General features: G+C 31.9%; 1 protein-coding gene across 6 annotated transcripts in view; it reads left to right on the top strand.

The window, feature by feature from the left end:
• The first annotated feature begins 1,856 nt into the window (after nucleotides 1–1,856).
• LOC142319300 (2-acylglycerol O-acyltransferase 2-like) overlaps nucleotides 1,857–20,203 on the top strand; it is a 67,690-nt gene continuing 49,343 nt past the window's right edge. For 5 of the 6 annotated variants that reach the window (XR_012755169.1, XR_012755166.1, XM_075356439.1 and 2 more), the window contains exon 1: nucleotides 1,857–2,100. The gene's annotated coding sequence lies outside the window, so the exon portion shown is untranslated. Of the gene's footprint in view, nucleotides 2,101–11,680; nucleotides 11,806–20,203 lie in introns of those variants that run through there. The other variant, XR_012755168.1, reaches the window with a different exon arrangement.

Here is a 20,203-nt window from a genome sequence, read left to right as displayed (position 1 = left end):
TAATCTTCAGTTTCATCTTTCTAAAATAAACTTTCAGAAATAAATGAAAATTTCAAACATCTATATTTTTTGTTAGACTAAATTAATAGTTAAAGTTTTGTTATATGATATATGCAGTTTTTTCATCCATACTGCATAATATATGTAAAAGTGGATTTTGAAAAAATGTCTCTTTTGGGGGTTTTGTGAAACATGAGTAGCTGTTTCAAATTTAGATAATAATAAAATTTTTATAATGTTATTACAAAATTATATTCAGGAGATGGTTAGCAGTGCAATTAATTTCACAGCAAAGATAGGATTAAACTAATTTTTAAACTGTTCTATAATCTAATTTATCAGTGTTGCAAATTTTAATACATTTCTTTATATTCAACAAAAATCAATGTCATCAAAAAATCAATCAATACAAAGTAAGGTCACACAGAAATCAATTAAATGCTATTAAAAAATTCAGAAAAGATAGATTTAATTTTAATATTACATTTTGCTAAATTATTAGAATTTATTATAGAACATAATTTTTTCCTGGAAAGATGTTTTCATTATGAAGTCCAAACAAATATCAGAATGATAACCCAATTATAAAATGTAAATACATTTTATAACATTTTTATTATTCTGTTATAAGTATATTTGAATTTTTTGTAAGGATAATTTACCAAAATTCAAGGATAGAAGAGTAATAGTTCTTATTACAGTCACTTATTTTATTCTATATCCTTTCATGTGTGTTCAACTGAGTACTCCTTCTTCTTTTTCCTGTTTAGCCTCCAGGAATTACCATTGAGATAATACTTCAGAGGATGATATGTATGAGTGTAAATGAAGTGTAGTCTTGTACAGTGTGTTTGACCGTTCCTGAGATGTGTGGTTAATTGAAACCCAACCACTAAAGAACACCGGTATCCATGATCTCATATTCAAATCTGTGTAAAAATAACTGACTTTAGTAGGAGTTGAATGCTGGAACTTTCAACTTCCAAATAAGCTGATTTGGGAAGACGCATTCACTACTAGACCAACCCGGTGGGTTAACTGAGTACTCCTGGTCACATTCTAACTTTACCATTCTAATTATGAGAAGACTCTGTTTTTCTCTTTAATTCTTAACTCTTAATTGTTTTAATTCATACATCTGCCACCATCTTCACCTGTCCCACCATCATGAGATAACATGTGTACAGACAAATGAGTGACTCTCAGTTAATAAAAGTTATATTCTATTTAGGATATAAATATAAATAGAATGAATATACTGAAAATAATATAAATAGAATATTAATATAGTAGTTAACAGCTTATTAATCACTATAAAACTAAATACCAACCCTGTTGCTAGCAGCTTAATATCAGCCACTGTCCAGTAGCTAACCAGTACTATCTATCATTCTAAGATAATTGAACTGTGATAATACCAAGATGATGATTTCTCTTGTAAAATAATGCTGATTATTAGTGTAAAAGTGTGATTTCTTTTAAGCACAAGTTTGCATACTATAAACAAATGAAAATTATGAATGCATATACATCATATGAAATAAAACATCAATAATTATAACTTAACAGATATAAGTAAACATAATTTTTTTTTTCTTATTTCAGTGTAACCATTCAACAAAAATGGGAACTGTATATTATGATCAGAAATGCAGCTCACGCAATGGTTCAATTTTTTATGGCCAAGGTATGAATGGTGTAAGTCAAAAGTTCCAAAAATGTTGTTATTGATTATTTCTTACTGTCCTATTTTATTTTTATGTTCTTCTGTACTGCATTATTCTATATCATATATTCTCAAAAGGCAGCTTTTAATAGTTCTCTAGATATGGACAAGTTTAAGAGAAGGAAGCGAGTTCTGGTCCGATTGACGTCGGGTCGTATTGGTGTGACTACTAATGTGTTATTTTCTATGGTTTAATTAAGGGTTATTGATCTGAATTTGTGTTGAAATTATATATTATAGTGTCGTACACAATCGTACGAGTGCGTAATGTTGAGGATTTACGTTAAATACGGTTATTAAGGAGTTTGTAATATAGTATCTGAAGGACGAGGTACGCCATCTTTACATCAGTAATAAGGACTCTGAAGGACGAGGTAAGTCATCTTTACATCAGTAATAAGGACCGTAATTGCCCTTAAAATTAATAATTGTATGTTAGTGTAATCTGAGTGATAAAGTGGTAATTAACGTTTTTTAGTAGTTAATCGTTTATATTTTAAGTTTTACAGACTTGTATAAATTAGCGTAGTATAACCTATGGCACCACGTGGTCATATATTTTCGGCTTGTAGTTAATTAAATAAGTGTAATTACGGGACGAACAGCTTAACATATTATAGACCGTCACTTTTGAGTGAAATAACGTTTATTTTAAGTCTGTATGTTAATTATCAAAGTTTTTATTAAATAATTTAATTTAGTGTTCTGCACGTGGTCGCGTGGCGGATATGAGCTCTACAGTGGTACCAACTGTGATAGTTAAATTATTGTGTCACTTTATTAATTTGTTTATTTTATTCTTAGTTTCAATTTTTAATTAATTTAATTCTTAAACAAACCTCAATGAATAGGCGGGAGGTTCAAATTGAGTAGTTAGGACTTAGAAAATTCTAAGTCCTACAGTCCAGTACAACTCAGAGCCCCCTGGGATTCAAAGCCTTTTGGGTCCTGATAGATCCTCCCCATAGTGTGGGGGCCTACTAGTGGGGCCACGAGCTACACGGTCTTTGTCCACACTTACAACAATATAGTTTATAATGGAGCGGAATAAACCCGTAGAGGAGATATACGTGAAAGACAAAGAAGGTTTAGGAAAAGCAAGAAGATGCTGAGATCACCTAGGCCTTCGCCGCCAAGAAGTCTGATAAAATATGTGAAGAGGATGACAAACAAGATGAGATAGCAGACAGGGCCAAGAAAACATGACAAGGTAGTAATGGGGAACAAGTATAGGGATGCCCAGAAATGCAATTACTACTGGAAGAAATTGGTGGATCTCTGCAAGGTCACGCCACCAGAAAAGGCGATTTCGGACACGGACAAACGAATACTTGTTCAGGCCAAGGAAGTTGCAGATATAATTGCTGATCTAACATCCCAAGTTAGAAAAGAAAACAAATATACCCATAATATCAGAATGGGTCTGGAAACACTGTTGAAAGCTTTGAGTATGGATGACCCTACTGCCCTAAAGGTAGTTCTGGATAGAAGGTGGCCTGCACAGGCATTCGAGCATGTTAAGGAGGTAATGCTGTACCTAATGGGAGAGAAAGGGGGATCAAAACTCCCAGAATAATGGAAGATGGCAACGGTAGTGGTGTGAAAGCAGGGAACCACTTAAGCGGATCTTCTGAAGCAGGTCAAGTAATCTATAGGAGAGGAACTTGCGCCTGCGATTCTTTCTGTTAGGAAAGTACTAGGAGAAGAAGTAGAGGTGAGCATGGCAGAAGGAACAAAAGCAATAAAGAGCTTAAGGGTAAAGAAGAAAGTCCAGGCGCTGGAGCTAACTATCTCTGGCAAAGGCCCGTCATCCAGACCGGCACTACTATGTGTCGAGATCTAAACACAGAGGCGACGAAGGAAGACGTACGGAGGGGTGCGGTTAAGGCCTTAGGTTCTAAAACATCGGCGAGAGTAACGTCAATAAGACTGGCGCAAGGAAGCGATCAGCATGCGACAGTGGTGATGCCAGCAATAAAGACAGCCAGGATTACCACCTCAGACAGACTATTTGTGGGATGGCAGCCTGTAGGGTTGAGGTTCGAAGGCCGGAAATGAGTTGCTTCAGGTGTTGGGAGAAGGGTCACCCTGCTTCACAGGGAGCCTGTCGTGAGCCTGACAGTAGTAAAAATTATTTCAATTGCGGCAGGGTCATTGAAGGGTGGAACAGCAGAAATGGAAATGTGTAGTGGTGACTGGTCATAGAATGGACAGTCGGGTCTGTAAACACAACCAACAATGAATTGTATTCAAGTGAACATCAACAGGAGCCGGATTGCTCATGACCTACTGTGGGCAGTATCGTCAGCCAGGGATACGGATTTGCTCCTAATCTCAGAGTCCAATGCAAGAGTGGTGGCTGCAGATACATTGATTGCAGACAGAAGTGGGGATGCAGTTATTCAGATCCGTGTGGAAAATTTGCAGCATTGGAGTTATCAGAAAGAATTGGTCTGGTTGCAGTTGAGACAATCGAATACAGGATAATGTCTGGATACATCTCCCCAAACTGCAATTTGGATCGGTTTGAGGAATTTCTCAGGGATTAGGAGCAACTCCTTAGGAGGTCGAGAAAACTGGTCATCCTTGCCGGAGACTTTAACACAGAATGTGTAGAGCTGGGGGCATGAGTCGACAGTGAGAGGTTGAGTTAGCCACACTGCTGGGGTCAGTGGGGCTAACGGTCTTGAACATGCCAGAGGTATGTTCCTTACCTTTGTCGATAAGGAAAGAGTATCAGTGGTGGACATAATGGTGGTTTCAGAGGTTACAGTAGGGAAAATCAGAGATTAGAGACTGGCAAAGGACGAACTTGGTAGTGATCATAAGGCAGAGGTATTTATTGCCTTATGGGATCATTGGGTGAATACCAGGCTAGGTAGTAGTAGATTGCATCCCACTGAGGTTCAGGTAAACTTGGAGATGAACCAATGGCAAGATGGAGGTCCAATTGAGTTAACAACAGCTCTTGTTGCAGCGAGAGAAAGGATGATGCCCCCAATAGATCGGCAAGGAGGAAGGTGTGGTGGAGCAAAGATATCTCTCCTTAAAAGTGGAGGGAATTGTGGCAAGAAGGAGGTATTAATGTTTACAAAGAAGAGACCCAGAGCACACAGGAACTGGCCGGAGTGGATCACATAGCAAGAAAAAGGCTGAGTGTAGCCATCAAAATGATTAAGAGGGTGAAATGGCAGAAGCTACTAGAGGACCCAGAGTAGATCCATGGGGGAGGACCTATCAAATTGAAGAAATTGACAGGTACCTCCCTCATCTAACCAAGTGCCAAACATTGAGTGCAGTAAGACAGCTGTTCCCCTTAGAGGACCAATTTGGGAGGAAATCAACTGTGAACATCAACATTTCTTTACGCTGGAGGAGCTATGCCGACGATCTGGCACTTTTAGTAGCTGGTCATGCAGAGGAGGACTTTGGAAGAGATTGTGAACATGGTGGTGAGCATGGTTGCCGACTGGCTTGAGGAGAAGGGACTGTGACTTGCACCAGAAAAGAGACTTCAATGGTTGCAGGGTTGGCCGCAGATGTAAGAGGAATTTAGAGATCGTGGTCAGGGGCACCAGGTCTGCACGTTAAGGTATGCCAAATATCTTGGTGTATGGCTGGAAAGAACGAGCCTCTTTTATCACCATCTAGAAGAGGCTGTAGCCAAGACTGAGAGAGTAACAGACTTCCTGACATGGTTGATGGCCAACCAGCAAGGTATAGGTTTTTTATCACACAATGGTATTATGTAATTGGTATTGTTGAACAAGATTTAATAACTGATTATATTCATCTTGTTTTTGTGTTTGTTTTCTTCTTGTAATATTGTTAGCAGTAAGTTTTTGTGTTTATGTATTATATTATTATGTTATTTGTGAGTATGTGGTTACTCTTGTGTTATAATTGTAAAATTATAATAAAATATAAATAATCTTGTAACAATGAAATTTATGGAAAACATTAAAATGACTATTAACTGTATAAATATTAATCATAGGTCTGCTGTTCTAGAGTTCTTGTATGATATGATTGATTGTAATGTTCTGCGATCAAAGGCATTTGCAGGGCACATGAATTAGGGAAGGTGGATAGTTCACTAAACAAAGACAAATGGCTTGTATGATAATTAACTGTTGTCATATAAACTAAATAGATGATTGTAATTATATTATGTTATTGTTTTTTATACTTTTATTTTCTTGCAATTTGTATAATTCATTTTTTTTAGCTGTAAGTCTTGGTTGTACTTTCTCTTGTGTTTTTGTGTAACATTCAGTGCATTAATAGAGCTGATAGAAAATACAATAGACCTATTGATGTGTAAACTACTAGTTTATTAGTTGCTGATTGTCTTCTTTATTGATTTCTTCTATGTTGGGTGATAACTTTTGAACTTCATTGCTTGCAGACTACATGAGTTAGGGATAGTTAATTGTACAAGAGTGTAGTAGGGCTACATGACCTCCATGGTCAGTAGTTATGGTTAGTCATAGGATGTTTTACTGCTTTCTTTTATTTTGTTGTTTATGCGCCTTGTTAGTTATAAGTTTTGTGTTGTACTCTCTTTATGACTAGTGGTTATAATGTAATGCTATAATGGAACCTATGAAGATGTAAAGGTTGTGAAAAAAATGGTAAGATGTACAATACCTGTGAGAAAATAGGACAGTTATTCAATTATTGATGGCTGCTTCAGGATGAATTAAAAAAAACAAAAGAGGGAACGAATCGTGGTCGCCATATAGGGCCGGGAGGCAGCCGCATTGTTTAGGGTGCATTGATCTGCTCATGTGCAAGAGTGAGGGATCGGAGCTCTCCGATGATGGCAACAGGGACCCTCAAGGTTTGAAGGTTTATGGGCTGGGACACAGTCTTCGTTGTGTGAGGTTTGTGAAATGAGAGCCTTGCACACATAACCCACCGGGTTGGTCTAGTGGTGAACGCATCTTCCCAAATCAGCTGATTTGAAAGACAAGAGTTCCAGCATTCAAGTCCTAGTAAAGCCAGTTATTTTTACACGGATTTGAATACTAGATTGTGGATACCAGTGTTCTTTGGTGGTTGGGTTTCAATTAACCACACATCTCAGGAATGGTCGAACTGAGAATGTACAAGACTGCACTTCATTTACACTCATACATATCATCCTCTGAAGAATTATCTAAACCGTAGTTACTCTACGGATTTAGTTTCTCCCCAGATTGAGGAACCTTCATTATTAGGTAAGATTTTCTTTTTGCCAAGAAGTCAAGAATGATTACTACCCACAAAGATATATTTCTTGTCTATCTCAGTAGCTTCCTTCCAGATTGAACTGGAATCACTGAATGCAACGTTAAAATGCTCCTTTCACCTAGGTGATTACTAATGTTTTCAATGAAAAACTTAAAATCATTAACTTTTTCTGGAGTTGTCTCTTCCAGAGAATGGACTAAATATATTATAATAAAACATTGATTCTCAAATTGTTTCACCCACCGACCACATTGAGAATCAAAGATTTTGTAGTGCTTCTGAAATTTTTAATCTTACCATCTGTTAAAAATAATAATTGTAATTGCTGTTTTTAAAAAAACAGTTTTTAAGATGCACTCTTTTTTTAATCGTCCTGGAATCATTCTTTGAAATCACCATGGAGGTTCTCTGAGTGTTGGCAGTAAACAATTTAATTTTAGTTTGAATTATCAAACTAAACCTACCTGTTTTAAATGTGCATCTTAAAAAAAAAACAATTGCAATTATTGTTTTTAAAGGTAGCATAACTATTTCTGAGTTTGAAACTTGCATTTTAAATGAGTGCAATTAAAACACACATTTAATCATATTTGGAAGTATATTTATTAAAATCTCTTTAAAAAAAAATACAATTGTATTTATATAGTTATGACAACAATAGTGATAGTGTATTCATTATAACATGACAGTAATTAAAACAAAGCTTTCAATTGATAAATTATACTTACATTAATGTGAAGGATGAATCTGATGCTTTAACGAGTTTTTTAATATCAGGCTCGAATTTACTTAAAAACAGCCATAAGTTGACACGTATGGTAACATACAGCAGATTTCTCTTTTTGGTTAGCAACATTGCTACAGTAAAACAGCTGTAGCAATGCTACAACTATTGCTACATTGATGAAATGTCCTTGAATCAATGTTTGAAACATCATGGAGGTTCTTCAAGTATTGGCAGTAAACAAGTAACCATTGTCATTGAAGGATACTGCTGATAAATTAGGGAAGTTATTAAATTCACATCTGCCAATATTTCTCTTGTGTAATAGCAGTTTGGCTACCATAGCAGCAACAATATTTTTTGTTTTAATCAAGTTCAAGTCATCACCTTAAAGCTAGAGATTATCATTAAATAATTTATATAGGAATACGCAGTATCATTCTTTGATCTAATAGGTTGTCGCACAACTCTGTCTTTGTTTTCCAGGAACTCTATCACAAAGACACAGAGTCAAACAGATTGTAAAACCGAGTAAGAGAATTACCTTTTGATAGCCAGCGCACTTCTGTGTAAAGCAGCAAGTGGTTGAAATCTTCATCATTGGCAACACAAAGCTGACCAAATAATCTGTGATTGAGTTGCTTCTGATTTTATTAACTGCTCTGACAACATATTACAGTGATGTATGTAGGCGGCATTTACTCAGGTTTCTTGCAACTAAATGTTGGCGATGAATGATGCAATTTACAACGAGCACATCTGGAACTTTATTTTTTAAGCACACTATGAAGCCTTTGTGACACCTGTCATAGCCAGAGCGCCATCAGTAGCAACTGACATAATATTCTTCAGAAGAATTTCCTTTTCATCACAAAATGTTTCTAGTGTATAATTTCTCCCTTTGCATCTTTCTCCAAATTTATAGCAAGTAGTAGTTCTTGACGTATTTTTTCATCTTTGATAAACCTCACGTACAACTACAATGCTTCATTAGTTGGTAAAATGGACTTATCCAACTGAATTGAAAATTGCAAGTCTTCAGATGATTGCATAATGATTCTCTGATGTTTTCAGCCAACTCATCGATTCATCTTTGCACAGAACTATTTTTCGATAATAACTGTCACTGATTTAAGGAACACATGGTTATTACTTGCACTGACAAAAAATAGAGTATTCAAGCTTTAATTTTTTTGTTCATTCATCTCTCTAAGCCTCTTGGTTGCAAAGTTAAAGTAGTTTGAATACAATAATTTTTTATCATAAAATATCGGTGTCCCTTTAATTTTTTGTACTAGTGTAGTGGGTATAAGTTTAGTTTGAAATATCAGGAAAACATAATTTTTGCCTTTTTTTTCAATCAGCCATCACCTTCCTAGACCACCTGAGCACCCCCAATTTTCTGTGGGCCTTCTATCGCCCCCATAAGGGGGCATTACCACAAACTTTGAGAACAATTGTCATAAATGAAGAAGAACCTTCTGAATTTGAGAGAGTGATACGGATTTTCCCTTTTTGAAAGTTCCATCATATCAGTACTCAGCAAAAAGCAAGAATTTTCATTCTTTTTTGAGAAAAGTTTAAGCAGATTTATTGTCCAGATTGTGTAATCTCTGTATTTGATAACCTTCCTGTAACAAGTTGTAGGCAAAGTTATTGATGGTTATGACCTAGGTCCAAAGAGATTGAATGGGTTATCCTACTCATATTATTTAACTGGGTTAGAAATACTTAGAGCTCAATGTTCAAATATAATATCTGTTTTACAACATTCCTCTCACATTACACAATCTGAACTGGCCTAAAGTGTCTGACTAAACTGGAAACTACTGTACATTGGCAGAGCAAGCTCACTGCTGATTTTCCTTTATTGTGCTCTCAAAGTTAAGGAAAAAGGAAAATAAAATATTAAGGCGAACATAGTAAACACCAGATAATACAGAGAGTGGTAAAAAAATTAGAACTAAGAATAAAAGAGAAAAAAGAATCTTATCATTTTGGGTCATAATGGTAAAGTACTCAACTGAACTCACATGACAGGTTTTTGAGTTGGCTCATGAAATGAATCTAGTTCGTTGAAATCCTCAAATGAAATATTTCAATAATTTACACAATTTATGTAATAACACAAGTCCAGATATGTAGTTGAACAACAAATCCAAAATAGAAAACATAGTTACACATTGAAGATAATAAAAAAAATAAAAAAAACAGTTATTAGTTAACTGGGAATGGCAATATTGTTGTCAAAGGCTTCTTAAGTAATATTGGTAGACTGGCAAACTAAAATTGAAGTTTTGAAATTATTGCCAGTTTATTAAATCACAACTAACTAGTAAGAACGCATTTAATCAGTGAGAAAATAAACGTTTTTAAAATTGCTAGGAAGGTAGGAAAGGTTTATACCTTTTCATCTGTGTTTTACAGCAATAAACCACCAAGAAACTGTAGTATACTATTTAATATTCATCTTATTCAGTACTTGAATAAGTATTGAATAAGATTTTGTTAAGTACTGAATCGTATGACTACTTTCTATTTTTCATGGGATTTGTTGGATATTACAAGGGCATTCTATAGAAATCTCATTTACCTTACTAATATATTAATGCCCCACTTGTTTTAGAAAATTAAAAACATTCTTGAAATAGCCCATAATATTTTAGAATTTTTCCTGGATGGCCCACCCATACTGGGATACATATTCCCTGCGGATATTACAGCGGCATTAGTACAGTGTAGTTGGATGTGTTAGTTAATAAGTTTTTCTTTTATGTGGCGGGGGGGGGGGGGTTCTGGGCGAAAAACCCAGTTGTGGAATGTCACAGTGGTATGGTACTTATCTGCTATGTAAACTGCTGAACAGTTTGCTACTAAGAATACTAATAAGAAAATTTATTAAGAATACTAATAGAAAAATCACTTGATAATTCAATACGATTTTCAGCAAAATGTTAACAATTCATAAAATTGATAATTTACGGTTGAAATAAAATAAAAAAATAGCTGTGCTTTCTCCTGAACTCCCAAACAGAAAATTATACCCTTATACAACAGTCAGATTCTTTAAGGAAATGTTGTATTAAAGTACGCGTATTTCAATAAAATAAGCGTTTAACGTTACCATTATTCATAGCTTGAGACGCAATATTAACTGTTCTTTACCCTCCAACTTAGAACCTGACTGGAATATTACATATGAGAAAAATTTCTGTAAATTTGAGTGAAGCTCGTAGGCAGGATGAAATGATCGAAATAAAAAACAATGGTTTACAAGGACAAGGAATAATTTACGCTGTTCCTGCCGGTAAGCGTGTTAAATTAAAAAAAAAATGTTTGAAAAAAGATTATTTTTATCTGACATATGGTGGCCTACAGTGGAATACTGGATTATATATATATTATCTAACCGACCACTCGTTTATAGAACTTCACTGATCCAGTAACAAATGAACAACCCAGATAAGTGAGCGATTGTGGGCGTCAATAAAACGTCGTTATTGAGCCGATTGTGGCATGAATAATTTTATTGTGGCGAAACAAAATGTAAGCATTATGACCTCTTCAAAGTGTTATTTGAAGATACTCGTATAGCTCTTTGATTATCAGAATAGTAACTTATTTATTTTTATTTTTTTATTTCAATTTGTTTTATTACGATATTCTTTTAAAAGAATTTTTAATAAGTATGTCAGTTACTTTTACGACAGAAAATATTTTTAGTTGGTTTCATTTTATTCTATAGGTCAAATAAATAAAGATTTGTTTTTAGAAAAAAATACTTGAAAATTATTTTTAAAAAATAGTCATTCTTTTTGAGTTTTACAGTAAAAATATATTACTAAATATATTATTAAATATATTATAAATATATGTATTTATATATAACACTGGCATAACGAAACAAATAAAACTCTGTATGTGGTTATCAGACTTGTTATCAGTTCTAAAATGTGTTTATTCTTGATATAAGGAAGGGATAGTATTACTGTTGGGATAAATGTAAGCAGTTTGTGTAGTTTGGTGCTTACAACTCCTTAATTTGTAGTTTGTCTTTTGCCAGTAAACATAAATTCTACTATTTATTGCTCAATATAACGAGTCTCTTAGTTTAAATCAGGTAACAATAAATTATTTAACAGAATTTTTTATATTATTTTTACATTTATAAAATTAAAAATAAAACAGTGTTTCATAGGGTAAAATATTAAATTCCGACTGTATTAACAATTTTTTTTTTCATGAATTTTGTTTGAATCAATATATTTTTTTATATATATAATTTATCTAAAAACTGAGATAAACATAGTTATGTGTTTGTCGCTTTATAAACATAAACATGTTTATTACTTCAGGGATTAAAATAACAAACAAAATTATGATTTTATTTTTATAAAGCGATAAGTGATGTAATTAATAAATATTTAGAAGTTTTACTTAATTTAGATAAATAGAATGATGTAGGTTGAAACAGTTTTCCAAAATGTAAATTGTGTATATCCAAATTTTGTTATGGAGGATGAAACATTAATTAAAATTCCAATTAAAAAATTATGACCCACCAGGTCGATCTAGTGGTAAATTCCTCGCCGTAAATCAGTTGATTTCGAAGTCGAAGTTTTCAGGTTCAAATTTGTTGATGCGACTATAAATAAAATATGTATTGTAATTTTGACGATTCTTATATCAATGGCACTAAAAGGTGTCCCATTTTTAATTCGAGTCCAAATGAAACAGTCAGTATTCGCTCTTTCGGTGCAAAAATAATATTTTTCAAAGTATATGTAAGGAAATATATTGATAAATTATACTTAATATTATTAGCAAATTTAATGTTGAGCTTTAGAAGTAAAGAGAATAATCTCTAGCGTAGGTTAGGTTTGATACCTTTTTTTATTTATGTTAAGGATGTATTAGTAGTTTATATTTTGGGTACGGTGGTAAAAGTTTTGTCACGCACATTTTTTAAGAGAGCGTGAGAGAGTGAGTGTGTGTGTGTGAAGGGTAAGGTACAAACACACACACTTGTATATTTATATATTTATAAAGAAATATCAGTATTTTACAAATATTATATGAATTGCTAATTTTTTTAATATATAAAAATTTTTGAATTATTAAGATTATTGATTTCAAGTACATTAAAATCCTTTAAAAATAAATTGGTATACTTAAAAAAAAATAAACACGCGGGCGCACTTGTGTTTAGTTAGAAAAGCAATTAATAAGTTTTGAGGAAATCTTAAATTCATATTTGTAAATGAATCGTAATAATAATAATACGTAATATACCTATTAAAATAATTGATTGTAAAGGCTTGTACGTGCAGGCACACACGGACTTGTAGATGCGTGCCTGCACGTACAAGCCTAATAAGATCGGACCGTATTATTGTTTATAAATATTTAAAAATAGCCTAATTGTTATGATGGTGTTTAATGTTTAAAAGTAAAACCGGTTACACAATACTATATGATAAATGATGAATTGCAATTGTATTTAATTAACATTGTAGTTTATTTACTGATATCGTTCTTTAAGGCAACTGATTTGTATCACTAATATACCAAATATAAGTGATTTATTTATTTACTAGCATGAGCTTGGAACGTTGGGACTAGGTTATTATTAATCTCTCAGACCTTCCTTAGAAATTGAATCGGGGACCTCCGATGCAGCTGGCCAGTATAATACTAACTCTTCGCCAGACATAATTTTGTTTGTTAAAATAATTAAATAATAAGATTATTATTCGTTAAAATTGGAAATACGTCAGCTACTATGTAGATTAATACGACTGTAAAACGTAGGAGTACGTTTTTTTAAATAAATAAAGTACGTTTTTTATTTTTTAAATAAAAAATTAAAGTATAAATAATTTCATTCTAAAGTAGATTGAATTTTAGATCGAGAGTACACTTGAATCATGCAAAAATCGGCCATCAATCTACAAATACCCCGTTTGAATTTCGAAAATCGGAAAGCTGTTTACAGAGATATTATAAGAGCACTCCATTGCACCTCCAAAAAGTAGCGCCCAAGGGAGACCCCGATTGTACCAGCTCATGGTGATGATCGGCCTAGCCTCGCACGAGGTGTTAGTACCTCACAGCACTTTAGCCTCGCACGCAGTCCCCACGGGAAGCCCATTATTTTATTAAGACGTTTTATTAAACAGAAACTTTTTAAATTTATTTAATTTTATTTTATTTAAGGTAAATTTAATTTTGTTAGTTTTGTATTATTCTATTGATTTGAATAATTCAATTTTAGCTAACACAATGATAGAGGCTCACAGTTTACAGTTCGTTAATTCAGTTCATTAAATTTGTGCTTCAACCGACAAATGTTCAATATTATATAATGAGTATTCTAATTTTAATTTCAATCACTTTTCTTTTAATTTATACGATTAAGTTTCGTAATTAAGTTTCAAAGTAAATTATAGTAATCATAATAATTACAACGGTAGAAGTACATTATTGGAATTGACTCCCTATCAAATTCCGGATCCCAACTGGAAATCTTATCAGGGGCCTCCAATATAGTTGATAAAGCACAATGCGAACTCTTCCGTAGACACAGTTTTATTTAGTAAAATAATTATATTTGCCCTTTTTATCGTTTGGCTTTTTTGGATCATCGGGTAACAGGTACTGTTCAGATTGTTTAAAATATAACAATATTAACAGATATAACACGTATATCTGTTAAGCTAAAGCAATTATTAAATCGAAAAGAATGAAATAGTGTTCGATAAAAAAGATTTTAATAGCTGCTACATAAATTGTTACAGTAAGGAATTATTGTAATAAATCCGATATAAAACACGTAAACGTTTTAAAACTTGAGAATTTTATTCTGAGTAAGCGATATTTTTTTATGTATTTCCGTTTAACATGCCCTGAAAGTTTTTTACATCGAACAGACTTTGGATCGTCTCACTAAAAAAAATCTAATACGTATCCTCGATCAACATAACAAAACTGAGAATATTTTTTAAATTGTCTGTGCAGACAAAGAAGTTTTTTTTTAACTAAATCTTTCAACTTAAATTTTCATCTTCCTCGAAATCCATTTAGCGAAGAGTAAAAAGTTTTAAAAAGATAGATAAGAAACAAGATACATTTTTCTAAAGATTCAAACAAAACCTTTAAACATTTCCTTCCAGTTATTTAACAAGCAAAATTTTATAACTTTTTAAAAAATCTTAACAAGAAGAGGTTGAAGAAACTAAAAAAATATTTTTACAATTCGAAACCTCTCTAAAAAAAACGAAAATAAAAATGGTCCGCGCAATTCGTTTCTTTAAAAACTTAGGTAGGTTTATCTTCCCTGAAAGCCTTGGATAATGTCTGATCCACGTGGCTAATGAATTATTCTAAATATAGGATTTCATTTTGCTTTTTTTCACTAATAATAATTAATTTTTTGAAACAATCTAAAACTAATAGCATCAATTCAAATCAGCGATAGAATGAAATGTATAGTATTAGAAAATAATGTTTTTTAAGAATATTATTTGTAGAGGATTTTTCTCTTAAAATGTTTGTCTAATTCATATACAAAACAAATAGATTGCACAAAAAATAGAAATATGTCAAAAAGAACTATAAAAAATTTGACTTATTATCGATTTTGAAAGTAAAATCATTAAACACGTATTTGTAATCACTGAAATGATTCTGACGTACATTATATTGAAAGCTTATTCAACAATAATTACAAAGATATAGAAAATAAAAGACGTTAGAGAGAGAGAGAGAGAGAGAGAGAATTTTTTTCAAATTTAATTTTCGGAAAAATTAAAATTGGCCAATTATATTTATTTATGTATACCAGGTTACAGAATAACAGCACAGTGACATGTCAACAGTACTCTGCAGAGATGCCAAGACATCTGTGCGTAGTCTGGCGTGTAGTCGTAAATGTACCGATAAATGTGTAATCTCTGATTTATTTTTGTTATTATTGAATTATTACTTATTGTAATTATTAATAAATCAATAAAACAAAAAAACAAATAAACGAAATGATAATCAACTCCGACTTAGGGAGACCGACAATATGATCGACAAGATCGGGCAAGTACGCCTCAGTGAATATGTTGTTCTTGTGAGGGTGTATTTTAAACTAATAAATCCAAAAATAATACGATTCTAAATTATACTTCAATTAATGTTAAATAATCAATGTTTCACCAAACCTATTGATAGGTTACATTATGCCTATCGATAGGCATTATTACATATACACATATGTAATAATGCCTATTAAATCACATACACATTTTTAAAAGTACATAAATTTTTATTTCACTAAAACTTCTGATTTTTTTTATACCTTTTTTTTATTGTTATTATTGAATAATTATTTATTTTAACATTTTTATACTATCACGCATGAAATCTGAGCAAACACGAACATTTTAATATTTTGAGCTAATCATATTAATGGCATTGAGTTCTGCAATGAAAATACTGGTGACGCTGGGAAGGCCAAACATGTTTGTTCTATTGCCATATTGGATGAATAAAATCCTCAAATTTTTTGTGCGAACATAATTCAACAATTCTTAGTTACAACCAAGGGATGTATCTCTTTTTTTTTAATTGATGATATCACAAGTTATACACAAGTTTGAAGCTTTTGCGTGGGATATGGAAATGGAATTTTGTATAAAAAATGCCTTGCCTAACCGGGATTCGAACCTGGGACCTCAGGATGAAAGGCCGAGATCGGCCAGGAGATCGGCATTAAATTTAATATTTAGAAAGAGCATGGTATATTTTACCTGTTAATCCCCTACAAAATAAATTTAGTGCCTAGTCCCATTTCGTTTCATTTACGTAAAAAAAATTACCGGGCTTATAAATTATCTGAAAGGGAAGGTCATGGAGAAAGGAAACTGTCACTTGCAGGATTTCTCATGTAGTCTTCTGCATGCAGTCGTGTATAGGTTTCCAAAAGAAGTTTATAATTATTTAATTTAAATTCCTTGATTGGTTATACAGTAAAATCGATATTTGAAACAGATTTAATCGATTCTTAATAATTATTACAAATTAATAGAAACGTTTTGTAAATTATGATCCCTATATTTTTTTTTTCAACTTAAAATACTATAAACCATTTCCTCTTGATAAAGGAAGTTATCATTATACTAACAGAAATATCAAACTACTTTATTCATCCGGTTCAACCACAAATGATAAACTTAATTCTCAAGAAATTTTTTTAATGCTTGATAAACAAATTTTAACGAGATATTGATAGATTTTAACTAGATATTAAACAAAGGAAGATTTTCAGTATAATAAAACTGAAAAATACAATAAAATTCTTTGTAAGAACATTGGGTCTCAGTAGATCCCTTTGATCAAATTACGTTGTTATCAAAATTATACAGTGTATAATAATTAGTAAAAAAAAATATATTTGGGTCTAGTTGACCCCCTTTCACATCAGTTATCTTTTATAAAATATTTAATAACAGTCACAACTTTTAAAAACAGATAAAATATCAAAGCATACAGGTCAAATTCAGCTGACTTATGTTTTGGAGCTTAAACGTTTATTTGAGTAATTTATTTACTTCATTATGTTGTCCGAACTTGTCAAAGAATTTTGAAAATATGAGACAAACTATTTATAATGAAATTTTAAGTAAATGAATGAATAAATGCTTTCATAGTACAAAAGTTCAATATTTTACGATCACGATACAATAAAACCAGAAATTCAAAATGGCCACAACTAATAATCCCCATTTTTAATTTTGCATCAAATTTAATGTCATCAAAGTCCCCCTCCTATACAATGTTAAGTCAGTCCGAAGATATCAAAACACAGGCCAACACACGTAAATACAAACACGCATTTTCTGGAAATTTTTTATAAATATTTTTGTCTGTCTTTTGAACAAGTAAGCCGATGGCTGAATTTTCTCCTTATAGCTATACTATTGCACCAGCAGTAGTAAAAGAACTAGCAGGAATGTAAAAGAACCGTTTTAGTAACAGAAAGTTTTTTGACGGATTTTTTTTAAAGTAATTTTTTGCCACAAAACATCAATGAAAAATTGAACGAAAAACTATAGTTATATTAATATACGATGTAAGGATATCTTTCTTTTTTTATATTTAAATAGTTTCTTAATATTTGTAGCATACCTCATTCAATTCTGATAGACGAAGTATTTTCGCATGAAATATCAAGATGATTAGACGGAGAATTTCTGCATTCTTTTTTTTTAGTTCTCTTAAATTTTTTGTTTTTGTCGTATAGACAAGGTGTTTTAATCTATTTTTTACTTAAAATAAAAAAAATAAAATTGAATAAACATCACATTGACTTATTGAACTTATTCATAACATTATTCATAAACTCAAATTGACTTATCAACGTTACTTAGAAAATATTTTACAATTACTGAATTTCAACTTTTAAGAATCGGCGCCAAAATAAATTTAATTATCAAATAAAATTAAAGAGCGATTAATGTTTTACCTAATTTAATTTTTAAATTTCTTATTATCTCTAAAGCATTTATACGGTCAACATAAAAAAATTATTTTTAAGTATTATTTATTATATCAATAAATCTTCATTTTCTGCAGAATTTTAAATTACTTCATAAATAACTGAATAAATATAATTTTTTATTATCATTAAGTGCATTAAAATAAGCAATTAACATAAAATAAAAGCTACATTTTAAACACACCTGTAATGTATTTAAATTTTAAAATAACTCATCATACCTTACATTTGCAAAATCGTTTTCAAATTATGAGTTTTAGTTTGACCGGTTTTACAGTATATATTTTAATTTTCAATTATTAGTCATAATATACTAATTAGTTTTACTAATTAGATTATCAGGAAATTTTGTGCTGGTGAAAAAAAGAAAATTTTCATATAAACATAGATTTAAAACTCTTCGTCTGCAAATGTTAAGTGGCGAAAGATTTCGCCCTGCCTTCTGTGCCTTCGGTGATGTCTGTACTTTTAGTAGTTTTTTGAGAAATCTAGAGTAAATGTAAAGGATTAGGTACGAAAAACGTGGGATAAAGTGCGTAATAAACGCATAAAAATTTTAAACAAAACTTGAATCTGATTTTAGTAAAATGTGGACGAATAAAGTCCACATTTAATAAATAAACAAACGTAAGACGTGACAACGTCTTATAAATCGATGAACGCCGGCAGCACGCACGAAAAATTGTCCCGTTCCGCTTCATGTCAAGCAGGTTTTAGCGGGCTTTTCAAAAACAGCAATTTCATGGATTTGATTTATGATTTCAACTTCGTCGTTTTAAATTGGGACTTTATCAACATTGATTTGATTAAAGTTTATTTCTATAACAAATTGTCAATTTGTTTGTTTAAACAAACAAACAATTCGAGTTATTGTCATTGATTTGATTTCAGTATATTTCTATAATTATTCATGATTATTTTTAAACAAATTATTTAAGTTAAACTTGCAAAAACTATAAATAATATTTAAAAATTTAATATTAATTTTTTTTAACCAGAATTTCGATTTACTGGAATATACTACCATGTCAAGCAGGTTTGAACAATTTCATGAATTTGATTTATGATTTCAATGTCATCGTTTTAAATTGTTATTTTTGTTCAATTGTTAAATGATTCAATTTAAACTTGCAAAAATTATTAATATTAATTATTATTATTATTATTATTAAATGGAATATTAACAATCACTTCGATTCAATTTGTTTGTTTAAACAAGTAATTTTTTAAAACATCCAAATCATGGATTAATTTAATTAATTGGTATTTTCATCTAGCCCAACGCCAGTTTCTCAAAAAAACATGTATTTACATCATAAGGATAACAAGTTTTTTTTTTGCGATATTACAATAAAAAGGTCGACGAATATCGTGGGCGCTTCGCGCCCGCGACATTGTCAGTCTTTGCAAGACGTTGTCACGCTCAAATCTCGTGCGAAACGTAGTTCCACACAAACCAATTTTTTTACTAGGAATTAAATGAAACAAAATTTTCAATATTTCAAAATAAATATTAAAAAAAAAAAAATATTTTTATGAGTTAATTACCCATTAACAAAGGATAGTAGAACACGTCCAGAAAGTTCGTCGTGAATAACTCTGCGTAACATAGTAATTTAAATTTAGATTTACCTTAATATGTTTGACTGATTGCTAATCTAGATGTCATCACACGCTATTTTTGTAGCGTGTGAAAATGCCATGCCTGACTGGAATTCGAACCCGGGACCTCCGGATGAAAGGCCGAGACGCTACGTCGGCTTTCGTTATTTAACGGAGGAAATAGTAAAATTTTGTACGCATTCAAATCTTTCTACGAAAGCCGACGTAGCGTCTCGGCCTTTCATCCGGAGGTCCCGGGTTCGAATTCCAGTCAGGCATGGCAAAAATAGTAAAAATCGTTTTAAATAAGAGAGTGCCACAACCAAGCGTCTTTTAAAATGCTATGTAACTTTTCAGCGATAATCAAGCTTTT

Source organism: Lycorma delicatula, chromosome 1 (assembly GCF_047948215.1).
Source record: "Lycorma delicatula isolate Av1 chromosome 1, ASM4794821v1, whole genome shotgun sequence".
Taxonomy (NCBI): Eukaryota; Metazoa; Arthropoda; class Insecta; order Hemiptera; family Fulgoridae; genus Lycorma; species Lycorma delicatula.
Note: the sequence above shows the minus strand (reverse complement) of the source record. Positions and strands in the feature narration are given on the sequence as shown.